Raw genomic sequence first — 17,304 nt, 5'->3', positions numbered from 1 at the left:
TTGTATGAAAAAGTGCTTATAATTTGGTACTATCTCTTCAGTTGAAGAAACAAGCATGAGGAGGGTGTAAATCATGCAGGGTTGCTGTTAAGTTAGTAAGTTCATAGACAAAGAAGAGCTCTCCTTGTTTTTTGCTTTGAGATAGGTCAGGCATCACTAGTACTCAGTAACATGAAAGCTGGAAAGTAGTGCAGAGGTGGAACTCGGGGCTTGGAATTTAGGGCTGCTGGTTTTTTCCTCCCTGCTGTTGGTGTGGATTCCGTTTATCTGCTCCAGAAGCTGTAGCAGTGGCATCCTTCACAATTCAAATATCGAAGCTGGTTATGGTTGCTTGCAGCGGTGCATATTGCTGTGTTTTCAGTCTTTCATAATATTTGGAGGTAGACAGGTATGGCAGGGAGTGTATCACAGTGTGTAATGTTGCTATGTATAAATTACCAAATTACAGAAGGCTACCTTAACCTGCAGGCTGTTTGTTGTGTAAGAAAGTGTGGTTTTGAATGCTTCCCTCTGTTATCTGATTGGCCTTGGGAATGGCTCTTGAGGCTTCAGTTAAACAAACAAACAGAAAGATAGTAACGTATCTTGTGGAGAATGTAATTGGTGAGGGCTGTGGATATTCAACACGGTGGCTTTAGGATAGTGGCAGCCCTGCTTGGTGAATTGTTTCCATATTCAAAGCGAGTCCAAGGTCTGAAAACTGAATAATTGTTCTGTATTTTGTCAGCATTTGTGAAATTCGGGGTATGCATTATTTGTGTTCCACAGATAAATAATTGTATGAGCTTTGTGTGTCTGAGGATGTTCTGTGAAACAGTGAAGGAATCTAGTATGTATAATATACGCACTTAAACCTACATAGTATCAATACCTATGTATAGAAGTATGTTTTCCTACATATACAAAGACTTTTTCTCTCCTTACAAAGTTTGTGCATCTCTGCTGTGCAGTAGCTGGAGTAGCTCCCAGAACAGCTGCTTAATTGGATGCTTTTATAGCAGCAAGGCTGTCCATGCTGTTATTTCCTCTGCTCTCTGACAGTACGAGGTCAAAGCATCCATGAGGTTCTCTTAAATAACGTTGGTGGCACACAGACTAAGATCCCAGATGGTTTTCTGCCCTGTAGGCTCATGTAAACCGGAATGTCTAATATTCCTTTGAAATGGGTTGAGGCAAAAATGTTGTTGAAAGGTAGATGAACTTTTGAATGGATAGACCTGACGTCTTACATTCAGCATTTTGCTAATGTTTGACCCATAGTTGAGCTCATGCAGGGAAGCACTCATTATAAAACAAATGCAGGATGCTTTTCAATTGTTAATCATTGGTTCCTGCACGCTTCATATGTGAACTGAACTCCCTGGTGAGCCTCAGCAGTCCTTGATGTGTGTGCAGGAAATGCGTGGATTCACATTGAATTCAAGCAGTGCCATCTACTGTTGTGTCCTAATAGTGAGTTGAGAGGAGGAAAGTTGTGTAGATGAAACATCTGAGGTAATTCCTTGTAGTTATTGCAACAAAGGAAAAGCAGTTGGTGATGATGAGGCACAAAGCCATTTGAGCTGTATTTTTGGTTGTGATTGTGGCATTGTGAATTACCTTAGTGAATGGGCACGATACACTTCGGTGTGAATTACGGCAAGCAAGAATCATCATCTCTGCTTTGAGTAAGGAAAGGGTAAAATGCTGGCTCTTCACAACATTAAAACACTAGAATTGAAGGTGAGTAGAAGATTCCTTGGCAGATGTTACAAATTTCACAGCGTTGGTGCAGGAGCTGATTTGTTGTATGGACGCATAGCTTGAAAGTGTATAGCATCTTTGGATGAAGTTCTCTTTTGTTTCTGTCTTTGGACTTACAAACACTCTTCTCTTTACAGCCTACCTTTGTGTTTGACACACCTCATGACTTCCTGTCTACCGCTCCCAAATTAGTCTAATACTCTAATTATATTTAGGAATTAAAGCTGTGCCTTTCCTGCTGTGGAACCAATGTACATTCATCAGCGTATTGGAGCATATAGGACAAGACTGATAATAATGTTTCTTCTGCATTCAAAAAGCATTCTGCAGCTGCTTGGGATTTTTCTTTGTTAAAATGTAATCATTTCAATCTCCTCTTTTGCACCTGGAAGAACAAGTGGTTACAGCAGCTGCTGTTTGTCTTCCTCTTTCATTTGCTGGGGTAACTCTCAGCAGGTGTATTGCATCCCTTTTGGCCTCCTGAGAAGAAAACCCAGGCAGTTTTACAGCTTAGAGGTTTTCCTCCATTCCTCATCTCTCACGCTGACCGTATCTAACCTAAATCTCCACTCTTTCAGTTCAAGTAATTCCTCTTTCTGTCACTGTCAAAGACTGTCTCCCTCCTCTTTATAAGCTCCTTTTCAGTGGTGCTGCAGATCACTGTCTCGATTCTGTCAGTACCTCCAACGCCATCCTTTTGAATATAAACAGATAAAAAGGGTTACCTTTGTTCCATGAGTGCTGGTGTGTCATCACAGTGAGTGAGCTACTTCTGTTACAGACAAGATGTCAGGAAAGGGTTAGGAGAACTCAGTCAGCTGTGCTGGGGTGGTAGGAAAACGGGGTTCCCTCAGACTTCATGGTTTGCCCACACAAAAGCCTTCTGCTGCTGGGGGTGGCAATAATGGGTCCCCTGACTGTAACCCAGCTCCACAAGTGTCTGCACTAATGAATGTGGTGGGGCAGTGTCTGTATCTGATATATCTGACTCATAAATGTTTTATTTGCTTTTACCAGTCAGCTTGGCTTCGGCAGAAGGTTGTCTCCTGTGTGGCACAGGGAGAGACGCGAGTGCAGTGTTGCATTTCTCTACAGGGAATTGGAGCCAGAGCCGAAGCGCTTCTACACTGCTCCGAGGCACCACTGTCCTCTTGAAGTTGCTTTAACTTAGACATCAAATACTGCTTGCTAGTCCCATAAGGAGTATCTGGTTTTAGTTCACTGTTTCTCTGGACTTCAGTATTTTCTCTAGCCTAGGGGAAAAGGGATAACGAGGAAGATTTGCTTGGAATTCTCATCTGTTCCTGCAGACAAGAACACAGCTGCATGGTTAACATCCATGCTTCACTGCGAGGCCTTTGTGCTGGACTGTAGTGTGATGGCACTCATCATTTCCACAGTGTGACACCATGGCAGGAAGCTGTGCTCCTGCGGGCAGCCCAGCAGGCACATTTCCATCTCAGCCCTGCATCTGCTCCTCACTACGTGTCCTCTCAGTCCCTGCTCCTGTTCTGTTCCCACACGGTTGGGATTGGCTGTGGGCTGCTGTGCACCTGCTGTTCTGATAAAAGGAAATCATAGCCTTGGCAGCCCTTGTTGAAGTAACACGGCTTTGTGTGCAGAGCTGTCTCCTCGTTCGGTGTTTAAGATGAATAATGCTGCAGTGCACAGACTCTGATGTTAACCAGGAAAGCAGTTGCGTTCCAGAGCAGGACTCTTCTGCCTTTTCTCCCCCGAGGCGATCTGATAACGCCCGTAGGGCTGCGGGTCGTGCGGCGCGCTGTGCCTGCAGTTCCCACGTTGTCCGCCAGAGGGCGCCCGAACGCCCCATCAGGTTTGGGCAGGGGGCGCTCAGGCGCCTGCTGAGAGGGGGCTGTGAACGGCGCTCACGGGAGGAGGAACGGAAGGGCTTAAAGCAACCGAGCTTCGAGTTGCAAGCGGTCGGATGGAGAGATGAAGAGCTGTGGCAACGAGCTCGGCCCGCAGAACTATTTGCAGGTTGTAATTACGGGCTTTTTCCTTAACTTACAACTATATCCTATTAGCACGTGGAGCGTAAACACTCACAGGGTTTATAGTGCTACTGTTGACTGTAGGACTCGCATAAAAAGCAAGCAAAATGAACAAAGGCGAAGAATGAAGAGCTGGAACAAAATACTTCCCCAGGGATGGAGCTGCTGAGCCTGCAGGCCGGGTGCGATAAGGATGCTCACAGCAGCGCTGTCTGTGTGCTCTATGTAGAGCCAGTGTTGTTCTGGAAAGATGTGATACAAACAAGAGCTGATGAGAAGGAGTGGAAAGGTGTTTGCTGCAGTGGGGAAAAGGGGGGAGAAAAAGAAAACCCAAAGCTTTTCATAGTAGCTCCATGAATATTGCCAGATTACAATCTCTGCAATGGATCTGAGATCGTTTTGGTTCAAGAAGCTGAATAACAAAAGGCAGCAGGCTGTAAAGATGGTAACGCCATCTTACTGATACCAAGGAAATCAGGACATGAACAGAAACCTGTAATTGGGTGCTCAGCAGCTTTGTTTAGAATGAACTGCTTTTGATAATGCATGGCAAAATGCAAATAATGGAGATCGATGCACTGCTGATAAGTCCCTGCAACAGACTGGACTGACTTCTTGTGTTGTGTTGCGATACTTGAGCTATGCAGTGCCAGAGGAAGGGAGAAAAAGCAATGCCACAATACGGATTAGTTATAGGAATTGTATCTCTAATGTATGTTCTTGAAATTATCTCTATCTTTCTCTCTGAGGCTTCATACATTTCCAGCTATAAGCTGAGATGAACCACCTGAAATTTTCTCTTATGATGGAGGATGTGTTCAGGAAGTCTGGGCTTAATTGCAGATTTATATTCAAAGTTGCCTGCGTATTCGTTTACCGAACCCTAACCCTAATTCTTTAACTTCTCTTTTATGTCAAGATGGAAGAAATGTACCCGCTCCATGTTTAGGTAGATGTTGCTTTTAGCTTGATCCCGAATAAGGTGGGGCTCAAAGATGATGGTTTGAAACCTCCTTGATGCCTTTTCTCCTATGGAATTCAGATAGTTGTAAAACCAATTGTTCGTAGCCCGTAGGAAACATTTAAAACACGTGGCAAAGTGCCGCCTCCTTATGTGTTGCCTCTATACGTGTTGCCTTTAGAGGCGGCTTTCCAGGTGAGCGCTGTCACAAAGGGCCCGCACAAGGGTTGGCTTTCTGTCAGTCTGTGTTATCACTGGTAATTAATCAAAGGAACATGTATTGGCACAGCTTTGGTTTCGCTGGGGCCATGTAAATCACCTCCCTTAGCCAGGCACGGATTGCGATGCTGGTGATATCTTGTGATAATCTATCAGAATTAAATGACCTAGACACTGAAAACTTGCAGTAATAGTTTGATGCGGACAATTTATCTGATAGCAGCTGCCTGGAGGTAGGTTTACAAGAAACACGTCCTAATGACGTTGCTATCTCCCTTCTTGAAAGTGACCTTAACTACAAAGGTGAAGCAGAAGTGGTTCTGGACTTGCTTCCTTTGGATGTTTGCCACATTCCTCCCCTGGGCAATGCAGAATAATTACATTTGAAAAGCTGTCTCTGTGTCTTGGCGAGGCACATGCTGAGATAAAGGCACTGCACAGCTGGGGAAAGGTTTGCTTGAAGAGAACTGAACTTACACTAAATAATTCTATACGAACGTCAAAATGTTAAACTACGGCACTTCCCATCTAACCCCAAACCATGACGTTTTCCAATGGTGTTTACACCCAAGCACAACACTGAGCTACACGCTGTGCTTACAGCAGGCAGTTGAGTGGATGGAGAAGTTAGGTAACTTTGCAGAAGTCACAAGAGAAGTCGGTGACCACCAGGAATAGCAGCTGTGCATGCTGACAGCCGAGTCTCTGCGAGCCACAAGACCATCCTTCCTCCTGCACTCACAGAGGAATCAGCAAGAAGAGGAAGGACTTGCTGTGGTTTCAGAGGGGCTATTCTGGTCATTCAGATGTTGTCAGCAGAAGCACTGGAGCACCCTCCATTTACATAGAGGGTGACAGAGTGGCTGTTGCTGTAAATATTCCTAACCTGGCTGCTCTCAGGTGGGGTTGAGTTTTTCAATGTTGAATCCACTCTGGGTCATCTTTGGAGAGAAGGTAATTGTTTAAGGAGCTGTTGAGTTAAACAAAAAACGAGAACACAGCCATTCCATGTAATGCTGATCCATCCTGAGGAGCCAGGTCCTTTGGTTTTGCTTGGGCAGAGCATCTGGGCAAAGGGAGGGCTGAAAGGGCTAATGAGGAGCAAGGTTCTGAGGTACCAGCTTTTAAATCTACCTGTGGGGTAAGCCTTGGAAAGCATCACTATCTGATTTATTGGCAATCCTCAAATACACTCTTTTTTTTCCCCATGGTTAACACCAGTTCTCATCAGTCATCTGTCAAGTTTCTTCTCTCCCCCACGCTCCCTTCAGTCTGCACTGCTAGTAATTCTAGCAGCAACTGACAGTGTAAGTCATAACACCATGTAAGTGAGATGGGAAATGATGCTTAACGCTTAACAGAAGTTGTTCAGGAGTCAGTCAGCCCCCTGCAAGCCCAGGTCATTCTCACTGGATGCAGCTGAAAAGTTTGGGGTGTGGAGGGACAAGACAAGGAGCAGAGTTATGGGACAGATCCTGCCCCTAACGTGGAGTAGGATCACACTGTCAATAGAGGACTCAGTGGACACAGAGGGCTCTTGCTCAGGTGACTCAGAGTAGTCCTCTTGAAACTGGAAAGGAAGCAGAAGGTAGGTAAGTGCAAGTGAAAATGAAAGCGGAAGAGACTGAAAAAGCATCTGTGGAATGAGAGAGTGGGTGAGCAGATAGAAAGTGCTGAGCACAACTCGCTCCATTGGAAATGTAGCTTTTGTAGCAGCTGGTAAGAGCCAAAGACGTTTGGGTTCCCGAATGCACACAGTCGCACTCCTGCTGGCACTGCCCGATCAGCTGCAGGAGCCCCAGAGGCCTCTTCAGGAACAAGTGGAGCACTGAGGCACGCAACTGCCCAAGCTCTGCTGCCACGGTTTTATTCCAGTGGGGGAGAACAGAACATGGGAGGTACTTAAACCCGGATTGCCAGAGTTTTAGGTCGCTGATTCTTGTTGAAATGAGCTCTTGGGCACAATTCGTTTCTCATTTCTCTTAATTCTCCAGGGTTTAAAGGCTGAGTTTTTGGTCTCTTACTACACGATTTGTTTTGTACTGCACTATAGCATTAAATTGCATTCATATTCACGTCTCCTGCCCTCTGGCAGCTTTTCTTCTGTTAGCATTGCTCTGATTAGCAGTGAAAGACTGAGCAGATAGACTTGAAATAGGTTCCTAAGGGCCAGCCACGCTGATGTTTATCCTCTTATGGTGCAGCACAGCTGGGAATGGCAATTTGCTCTTGTAACAGGTTGACCAAGGATCAACTGCAGTATTAAAAGATTAATACCCAGTTAATTTCCAGTGAGCTGTTCTGTAATAAACTCAGCATATTGATGTGGATTTTTGACATTTGAGTATCTTTCTCATTTACAGAACATTGCATTCAAAGTCTAGCTTAAAAAAAATCCCGTTTTTTAGATGCATTTTTACTCTGCCATTAAGGGACACGTGGGTTTTAAACTTACATGTAACACTGTGTATTTTTTGACATCCGGACAATAGATCTGATAATGCAAACAGGCTCCTAACTGGGAGGTTGCAGCGCTGCCAACCAGAACAAATGAGAACTACGAGGACTGAGTAATCAGAAGAACAACCATTTAATTTGCTCTCTAAGATTATGAAAATGATGCAGCCTTACTGATTAACGAACCCTGTACCTCCATAATTGAATCCAGCCGGTGTAACAAATTTTATATCTAGTGATAGAGCTGTAAGCAGCTATTTCTGTAGCAGTGTGGATCTACGTGTATCTGTTCCTCAGATGCTTAGCAGCTACATGGTCGAACTGATTCCTTGTGAGCCCATGTTTCCTGTGCCAGCAGAGGGAGAATGGGCTCAGTGAGGATTTCCTGGCTAAACTTTCAGCATGATCTTTTCAGTTTTTAGTCTGCATTCTTCCCAATATCCCTTATTCTTGATGAAGCACAGTCATGAGAGTCAGGCTAGGCTGCTTTATGGGACATCACCACCGCTACCTTTCTTGGTCTGTCAGTCGTGACAGCATATCAGCATCCTCATCTTTCTTTGTCCTCTTCATTCTTCAGAGTTTTGGAAACCAGGACTTGGGTGGTGTTTGTGCACCCTGTCACGCTTTCATAACATGAGCTGGCAGGCAGGCAGGATCAGTCCTTGTCTCGCTTGTGATTTGACCCTAAAACCACAGCGTGCAAATGGCTCTTTGCTGAACCTTAATGCTGTGAGCCATCAGTAGTGCCAGGCCCAGTGGTGGCTGCTGGGCAGGCTGGGTGGGAAGGTGTGCTGCACTGTGCTGCGCTGTGCTGTGCTGTGCTGTGCTATGAGGGGATGCTCTGCCAACAGCTTGCTTCTGGCAGCCTGCAGTGCTCATTCATAGTTGGGTGTCTTGAGTCCTGCATGGATGTTTTCCCACTGCCCTAGATACAACAACGCTTTGACGTGGTTTGGATTGTACCCAGGGTAGATGCTGCAACTCTCTTTCTCCAGGGTTGCTTTTGTTTTGTTTCTTTCTTTCTGATGGTATTTTTAGACCTGTTCTGGTCAGGTGCTTAATGTTCGCTTTTACATCTAAAAGCATCTATACAAGAAAACTGAAACATGTATTCACCCCCTGAGTGAGACCATCTTTCTTTAGGCCACTAATAGGAGTTATGCTGTTTGTCTTCTGGCCTTGGGAGCTGTCAGAACATCAGTAGGAATTATGAGGCAGGTGCACTATCCTTGTGCTGTGCCCACAGCCCCTCTGAGCCCAGGACACACGAGGGGAGCTGCTCCACGCCTTTTAGGGATGCTGTGGCAGCTGCCTTTGAACTGCAAGGAGTTGTGCCAGATCTGATCAAAACAATTTAAAGTGTGCTGGTTTTGCTCACTTGTGCTGTGTGGGAACAACAGAGTAAGCTGAGCACAATCTGGATGCTTTGGTAGTTCTGTGGGTTTTGAAGCACTGGAAATGGTGCCGATGAGAACCGACCTTTTTCATCCCCTAAAGAATGCGATCTCCGGGTCATATATAATAAGTATAGATTCTATTTGCAGTGGAACGTATTGGCTTGCTTTCCTACTGGTGGTTGGAAAATCTGTAACTGAAGGGTTGTTTTCCTTGTCTGCATGGCTGGCCTGTGAGGGCTTTAGTCACTGTGCTCAGGTCTGCTCATGCCCCGCTTCGCATCTAAAATGTTTTGGCAAAGAGCACCAAGTGTTTTTCCTCTTCTTCTCCCAGAGGCTGAGCAGAAGCTTCTGTGTGAGCTCGGTCTGCCTGTCACCATATGCTTAAGAAATGAAAAGCAATTACCCCTGTTGTCACACAGCTGGTGAGTAATGCACATCCTCGCCTTGGAGAGGGCTCTGAGCCCCGGCTGTGATTCTACTGTGTGAAACAGAGCTCAGACTATTGTAAAATGAAATTCAGGATGGTGCCATCGGCCTGTGATCGGCTTTGGAGGCAGAGAAAGCAGGAAACTTAAGGGACTAAGCTCTAAAGTCAATAAAAGACTGTGTTTTGCCCTTGCTAGTCTTGGCTTGAGATAAAAGTAACGTGGGTGATATATTTGGTTGTAGAAATCCTACGTAGTGGAAAGTACATTCACATTTCAGATTTATGGCATTTCTAACATCTCTAGCCCAACACCATGTGTCCAAAAAAAGCCACTGGTTCCAGCTGCAACAAGAAAACCCATGTAAAGAGATTAATTAACAGTGTGTCTATGGGGCTGGGAAATGTTGTAGTCTTGGAAGTAACTCTGACATTTGTCTGTATCCTTGGTTTCCTAACTTTTCCAGTATTATATGCAGATTATAAGTTTAGGAGGGCTGCTCCAGAAGTCATGCCTCCTATTTTATTATGTTGGCCCATGACATCACAGGAGGATGTTGGAGGTAAGGCAGTAGAGGCTAAACTTTCCCACCAGTATTCAGTTGTGTTTAGTTGCCACGTGACAGATGGCAGCACAGGGGCAGTGTGATAAAATGGTGCCTGTATGGGAAACTGGTAATCACAGCCTGAACCTCTGATTAATCAGCTGAGGCAAGTGTCGGGTCAGCTGTGGGAGCACAGGTGAGGGTAATTTAGCTGTGCTTCTAGAAAGGTTTGACTCCACCTCCTCTAGACCTTATTTAAGGGCTGACCACCACTAAAGCAGCATCTCTTGGAGATTGCTCCTTGGTGGAGATTGCTGCAGTGTTTCCCAGCAGTCCAAAGGCTTCTATACAGGTGAGTTTTTCCTGTAAATAACCTGTTGGATATTTAGTACCATCTTTATGTTATTGTTACTGTACAATAACCTTTTGGCTATTTACTATCACCTTTTTGTTATTGTCACTGTACACTGTCTTAAATGGAAGTGTGTATGAAGCAAAAGCATGTCACTGAATTCCTCTATGCAGAAACAATTGCCTCCACTAACATTCATTGCTGCTTGCTGGACGTTGGTGGAGACCAAGTGGTGGATGTGAGCACAGGCATAATTGGACTGTACAGGCAATGTTTTCCTGGCATTGTAGCAGCCATAAAACAGCAGCTTACCTTCATTGGTGCAGACTGTTATGAATGGGATATGCAGGCTCTTGTTTGTTTGCAGTGGAAATGCTAAGTCTGGGCTTGAAGCAGTGATTGAGCACCTGGTGGGAAGGCAGGGCCAGCCCAGGGGAGCTCAGGTGCATGCAATGCCCCTGAGAGACTGGAGGGGGGTAGAGACAGGATTAATCCCTTCCCAGACCTCATTTAAGGGTTGGCAGTGGAGGTGAGAGTGTTTTGCTGGAGGTCTCTGCCTGTTTGAGGCTTTTCTAAGGTAAACAGTTTCTGTCCTTTGTGTCTGCTGCATTTGGTCTTATTCTCTTTTGTTGTGGCCTGGGACTTTGACCCCTTGATATTGTTGCTGATGGAAAATTCATAGCTAGAAGTGGTGGCTGTGTTGAAAAGCAGTGTTTTGTAGCAGAGGATTTTCTCTACTGAATAGTGGTGTTGTGTTCTTTGTATTTGTTGTAGTTTCCATGGAAGTAAGTAGGATGTGTTACTTGGGAAGTAGCCTACGTCTTTATAACTTGCATTGGTGCTGGCATATAAAGATCTTAAACTGATGCTAGAGCCTGTTAAGTACAATTCAAGAGGAGATGTGTCACTATACTTATGTTTCTAACATGGTAACAGTTTTATTCCCATTTTTGTAAGGAGGGTGGGGAGGAGGGGAAATGATCTTGTTGGGATAAACAGACTAGTCTGCAGTCAGTGTTCAATTATGTAGAAATTAAATTTAAATAATTCGTGTTTGGTCATATTACAAGTATCTGAAAGCAGAGCTTGGTAATCAGAAGACTTCAAAGGTCAGGCACCCTTAACAGTAGCCACAACTTCAAGCCTTACTCTGAAGTGTCAAATTGAACTCTCACTTCCTGTGTGAGGTGTAGTTTGAAGATGTGTACATTTTACAACACTAACTTAATGCCCTTAACTGTTAATTACATGTCGTCACCCTGCTGCAACAGTGTTCAAGGTTTTGTAACTGACAATCAGATTTAAGAAGCTTTTAAGGAGCTCAGTGGGCTCCTCTCCTATGCTATTTTAACCACAGCAGCTGCTTCTATGTTGACAGCACTGATGTCAGGGGTTGGATTTGTGAATGAGTTTCTTCTCCCTCCTGCCCAGGGGGATACCTGGGAGCCCAAGGCAGGCATCTGCAAAGTGTTGGGCATGTCACAGTGTGACAAGTGAGGCCTCTTTTTCTAGGAGTAAACCCATGCCTCTGAGAGTCACGTTGTGCCTTCTAGCTCTGGAAGTGAGAGCAGGGAGGAACTGCTTCCTTCCTCACAGCCAGGTCACACAAGTGCAGTAGAGATGGGGCTCACCTTCCTCTACACCCATCTGCTTCACAGGTTGCTGCTTTGGTCTGTATGAAACTGGGGCATTTTGGGTTGTTTTGGCCTCAGTTCTGTTTGCCAACAGGCATTCCCAGGCTGGGGCCTGAGATCTTTGTGAGTCACTTAAAAGAGAAAAGAAGAAAAAACACAACCAAAAAGGCTTTGCAGGTTCTTGATGCTAACTGGAATCCTCTTTGCTCAGCTTTTTCTTCTACTTTTCTTTCCTCCATCCTGCAAGATGTACTTTAATCTTTATTTTGCACAACAGTGTTGTGAGATGATAAAGGCAAGTCAAAGGTTTTGGCTGGGACTGAAAGAGCTGTGTGAAACTTTAGGGAAATGGAAATATAGAGTGTCTTTGTTTTCTCTTAAAACTGTCAGGTTTACCAGTCACTCTATGTCACCACTAAAGTAATTAAGGGAGGCCCTGAACTCAGTTTGCCAACTAGAGTTGGAAGAACAATGTGTTGTGCACCTGGAATTACACAGATACCAGGACAGAGATAGGTGCTGCTGTATGCATGAATTGCAAAACATTTTTAGGTATAAACAAAATTAAATGTGAAACCAGGGACGTGTTTTCTGTGCAACAGGTGATCTAGGACCAGAGGCGTAAGCTACTGGCAGCTCACAGAGGCTGCACCTGGCTTCCTCAGCAGAGCTATGTGGGCAGCTGCTCTGAGACAGCATCTTCTGAAGTTATTTTAGGTGCTCTCTCAACTTTACAGGCTTTGTCTTTGCCATATATCTGTGCTGTGTCTGCAGGCCGAGGTGTGGGCTGTTGCGGTGCAGCCAGTTGTCACAAGCCTCAGACTGCCCACCTGTATCTTGCCTACCTTTGTATCAGGACACCAACTCGAATGTGAGAAGTCTTCTCACAAAGATGCACTGTAACTGTTTGGATTTCATAACAGGTGCATCAGTATTAAAGAACTCCAAGGAAGAGCTTTGCAGAATGTCGGTATGCAATGTATGTGTGCTGTGCTCAGTTCTTGCTTGCTGTAGTTGCATGCCATCACTCTTGCAGGTGCTGAGCAGGCTGTAGGAGCGGAAGCTGCCACCAACTCAAAACCCAAACTCTTTATGCAGTGATGTACATGACTTTTGAAGGTGTAAAGTGGCAGCTCTCAGAATATGGTCCAAAGTTTATTAATAGAGCTGTGGTTTTGCTAGGTCAGGAGTAGTGCCACTTTGGTTTTTTTTCTTGTGTTTTGGTGGACGGGTACAAATGAATTTAACTTGTTACTTTGTCTTTTTCCTATAACTGTGTTGACTTTTCACTAGATAGAACCCATCTTGGGTGTGAATCCTAAATGCTGCTTTGATACTGATGAAAATGACTGCTTCTATCTGCATCATTAGCCCAGCGTTAGTTAATGATACTGACAAGTGACCGTGCAGAGCAGGATCTTCAAAGCACTTAGCAGTTGTTAACTAATTAATCCTCCTGTCTGCGAGCTGGAAGTTAAATAAATACCAACGTTTCCTTTTTACCAAAGGGGGAACCAAATAGGAAGATTAAGTGATTTGCATGGACTTAGTGGTGGGGCTGGCAGGAATAGTCCTGTGCTTCAGTGCTTATGCTTGTCCTTCGTGCCCCACTGACTTAGTGTGAATTAAAGCCTTTGCAATTATCCTCTGTAGCCTTTCCCATTGCTTTAGTGGTTTCTGGAAATGAAGTTTGCAACGCTTTGCTTCCTGCTGGGGGGCACCCTGTTGGAGTGGTCTTCTTAGTTGGCACTCAGTACAAAAAAGGTAACATGAATGAGGGGACTTGGCTTCAATGACCTTCATACCTTGCAGTGTGACAACACTTGATCTCTGTCTACCATTTTCTGAGGCTTGGTCACATTTTTGGGGTTCTTATACAGTTTCAAGAACTAGTAGCTCTTTTCTGCTGAGGTTTCAGTCTGGTGTCAGAATTCTTTTATTCCCCGTGGCCTTTGTGCTGACTTGTAGTACGCAGAGAAGTGTTAATAGCTGCCACGATGTAGGAAGGCATCAAGCTGAGGGATGAAGAGGTGCAGCCCATGTAGAGGATTCTCATTTCCTTCTGTGCCAGCCTGCCCTGCTCACCCTGCAGCCTGCCTCCAGCCCAGCTGCTCATGCCTCAAAGTGTTAAGTGTGGGAGAACAAACGGGTCACAGCTGAGCTCAGTGTTTGTTGAGATCTTTTCCCTGTATGATACTTTTTAATTGTCCATTAGAGGTGGGTGATAGGCTGGAACATGAGGCTAATTGGAATTATAAATGATTTTAGTCTGAACTTAGCAAAAGCTTTCAGTCGGAGACAAGAGGGAGTTTGGATACTTGAGAGATATTTCAGGGCTTTCTAAATGGAGCGCTCCATTTCAAAAGCACTGAAAGTTGAACTGAAAACAGCCAAGTATTATTCATCAGAATGGGGTTTTTGTTTTTTAAATGACATTGGAAAACACAATATGGAGTTTTTAGAAACTCGGAAGTGTAATTTATTTATTTTTTTGAACCTTTTTGCTTTGTTGGTGACACTTAGGTTTTTTCCACTGCTCTTCTGGCAATGAGAATGCTCAGGATCTTTGCACCAGCCTGGCTTTTTCATAGTTCAGCCACTCTCCTTTTGTAGATCTCTGCTTTGAGTTCAGTGACACACCTATCATATTCTGCATGGAGAGCCACCTGTGCTCGGAGGCAGCCCCAGTCAGTTGCCCTCAGAAGCATTCAGTTAGTTAGCAAAGACGGGAAAGTTCATGAGAAAGTTGCACTTGTGTTTTGCTATGCAACCAAGAGGAGTTTAAGAGGGTGTTTGCCTCCAACTGTGGTGTGCATTTTAACGTTGTGCTTCAGATCAGCATTCCCATAGCTCCCACTGGCATCCTGAAAGTAAGGGGAGTGTTCTGTGCCGCACGAGGACCTGGTATGGAGAAAATACAGTGGCTTTCAAGGAATAGTGATTCTGATTTCCTTCTCACCTATGGGCAGGAAATTCCTCTCTAAATTTATTAGGTATTCATTATTTTCTACTCTAAGTTTCTCTGTGCTCCATTAAGCCAATGTCAACTCATGACAGAGATGGGCTTTGTGCTGCTTTATATTTGTCTTCACAGCTGTGGTTATAAATTACAGCATTTCTCATGGAAGTAGCTGCTGTCAGAATTTCAAGGTTGAATAGGTGGTTTTATTTTCAGCTTAATAAAATGCTTGCTATAACTAATAACTTTTCAGTGGATGTTCGGAGGAGAAGAGTGATCCAGTTATCTTTCTGTGCTGTGCTGGAGCAGTACCAGGATGGGCAGCTGCAGGGTGCCTGGGGATGCAAAGGTAGAGACTGACGCTGCAGGGATGTGAGCTGCTGTAGTAGTGCCTGAGACAAGGTAGAAACTGGATTTAAAAGAATTTTCCAATGCTGGCTTTTATCCTGCAGATTTCTAGGTGTGAGAAGGAAAGAGGTGAAAACAGATGAAGGGGAAATGGGCCTTATGACAGATGACATGGCTACGGTGCTTAGACATGCTGTTACACTCTGGGACAAAGGCAGTCTTACTGTTGTGTTTGTTTATATCTTGTATTAAGTAACATACCTCTTTGGCTCCTACAATACAAACCTGAGTAATTCACAACAGCAGTAATTTTAGTAAGTGTGCTATTTATGGGCAGTATGGCCCAGTGAGTCGTGCACCCTGCTTGCCATCATCAGGGGGAAAAACCACAGCTAAAACTGCACTTGGAAGGTTTCATTGCAGTACCTGGTGCAGAGCTTCTTAATGTTTTTCGCTTTCTCTGCCTTGATCCCTAACTACCTCCCAAACAGGGAAAGTGTAAGGAAGCCTTTGATTTATTTTTGTTCATTTCTCAACCGTAGCATCTGAAAACCTGAGTGTGACGGATGATGCCTTATTTTCTGTGTACAGGCAGTGTCTGAAGTTGTAGTCAACATTTTTTCACTCCGTCCAAAATCAACAGCTTCTCCTATGTGGGCAGATGCTATTCTGCCCATTCCCCGCAGCAGCTCTCCAGCTTTACCCGGTTACTGGTATGTTTTGAGCAAACACAGATGAGAGGAAGTATGAGACACCATGTTAAGATACTTCCTGCCCAGTCCATCAAAGAAAGGTCCCTGTGCAAATGCTTGACATAGAGATCATATTTGACCTTTGATCATCTGTCATTTTGTTGTAAGAAAGCATGCCATCGTTTGCCACCGTTTAAAATAGACCCAGAGGAAGTGAGGGCTTAAACTTAACCTCAAACACATTGAGCTCTGCATTTCCTATCCAGCTATACAGCATGCTATCTGGTTTCCTACACCTCAGGCCCGCTAAGTTTAGTTTCTCCAAGCCAGCTGCTAAGTAGTAAGGGAAGCAGTGTTTGCCCCGGATAAAGCATTCAGTCTGCACAACCATCCCAGCTCCTTGCAACCTTAATGTGTGGGCCTCCTGGCCAGTAGGCAGGAATACGCTTTTGAGGTTCCTCACTTCTGCAATTCTAAAAACACGCGTTTTCATTTTCTCTTTTTGTCTATGTTTATCTCATGGGTTCATGCATTTAATTTTGTGATGTTATGTTTTCGTGGGTTTCTCTAGGAAGAATGTTATTAGCTGTGTGCTTTTACAGTTACTAATGTTGTGTAGTTAAACTATTGCTAAATTCAGAATTGGAATATTATGCATTAATTAGTGTTAGATCAAACCCAGTGCAGTCACTCTGGTCTCCTTTCATCTTAGGACATAAGTAAATGAATAGGAATATATAATATATCATGCAGGAATTAGCTTGCCTCACCAGAAATGCTTTTTATTACAGAAAGAAGCTGCATGAAAGAGCTGTGATAAAACTGGCTTATTTTCCCTTTCTTTTAGTGTGATTTCTTGTCCATTTACTAGAGGCAAAAGGATTTCTATCACCAAGGAGCTGCTGGTTCCTTTTTCAGAGGTCGCCTTTCAGGCCTTGTTATGAAAGCCACAGACGTTTCAATAGAGTGTCTTCTGGGAAGCTGAAGTGTTTTTTTTAATTCAATTCATTTTCTCCACCTTATATTTTAATAAAACTTCCAATAATTGTACCCATCTAGTTACTGGGTCCTATCTGGCAGCCGTATGGCACAGAGGATGGTTGGTTGCATGAGTGTGAGCTCTTCTTTTGGGGCAGGCTCTGAATTCCTATGGCACAGCCATCTGTTTTCACCCAGAAATAATGGGGCTCTTCATGTTCCATTTTTTTTTTAGATTAATATTTACAAAGCAGGAATCTTAATATTAATATCTCAGTGAAATTTACAGGGCTGGGAACATTCCCTTTGCCTCATCTGGTTCTATTAAACACTGGTGAAGCTCCTTCTTTGTGTAGTATTAAATCTCCAGCATCTCAGGCCACAAAAGGAAAGACTTCTGAAGGGAAAGCTTTACAGCACGGATGGGAGCAGACAATGTGCAGGAGCCCAGCCCTTGGACAGGTGCAGCAGCTCAGCGCAGGGATGTGCATCTGCCCCTGTGAATAATTCTTTCCCAGTTGGGCGCTGAAGGACTAATTATGGAATTTGTATGGGAGGGTTGTCCTCTTTTCCTAGTACT

This window comes from Excalfactoria chinensis, chromosome 8, assembly GCF_039878825.1.
Source record: "Excalfactoria chinensis isolate bCotChi1 chromosome 8, bCotChi1.hap2, whole genome shotgun sequence".
Lineage (NCBI taxonomy): Eukaryota > Metazoa > Chordata > Aves > Galliformes > Phasianidae > Excalfactoria > Excalfactoria chinensis.
This window is presented reverse-complemented; position numbering follows the sequence as displayed.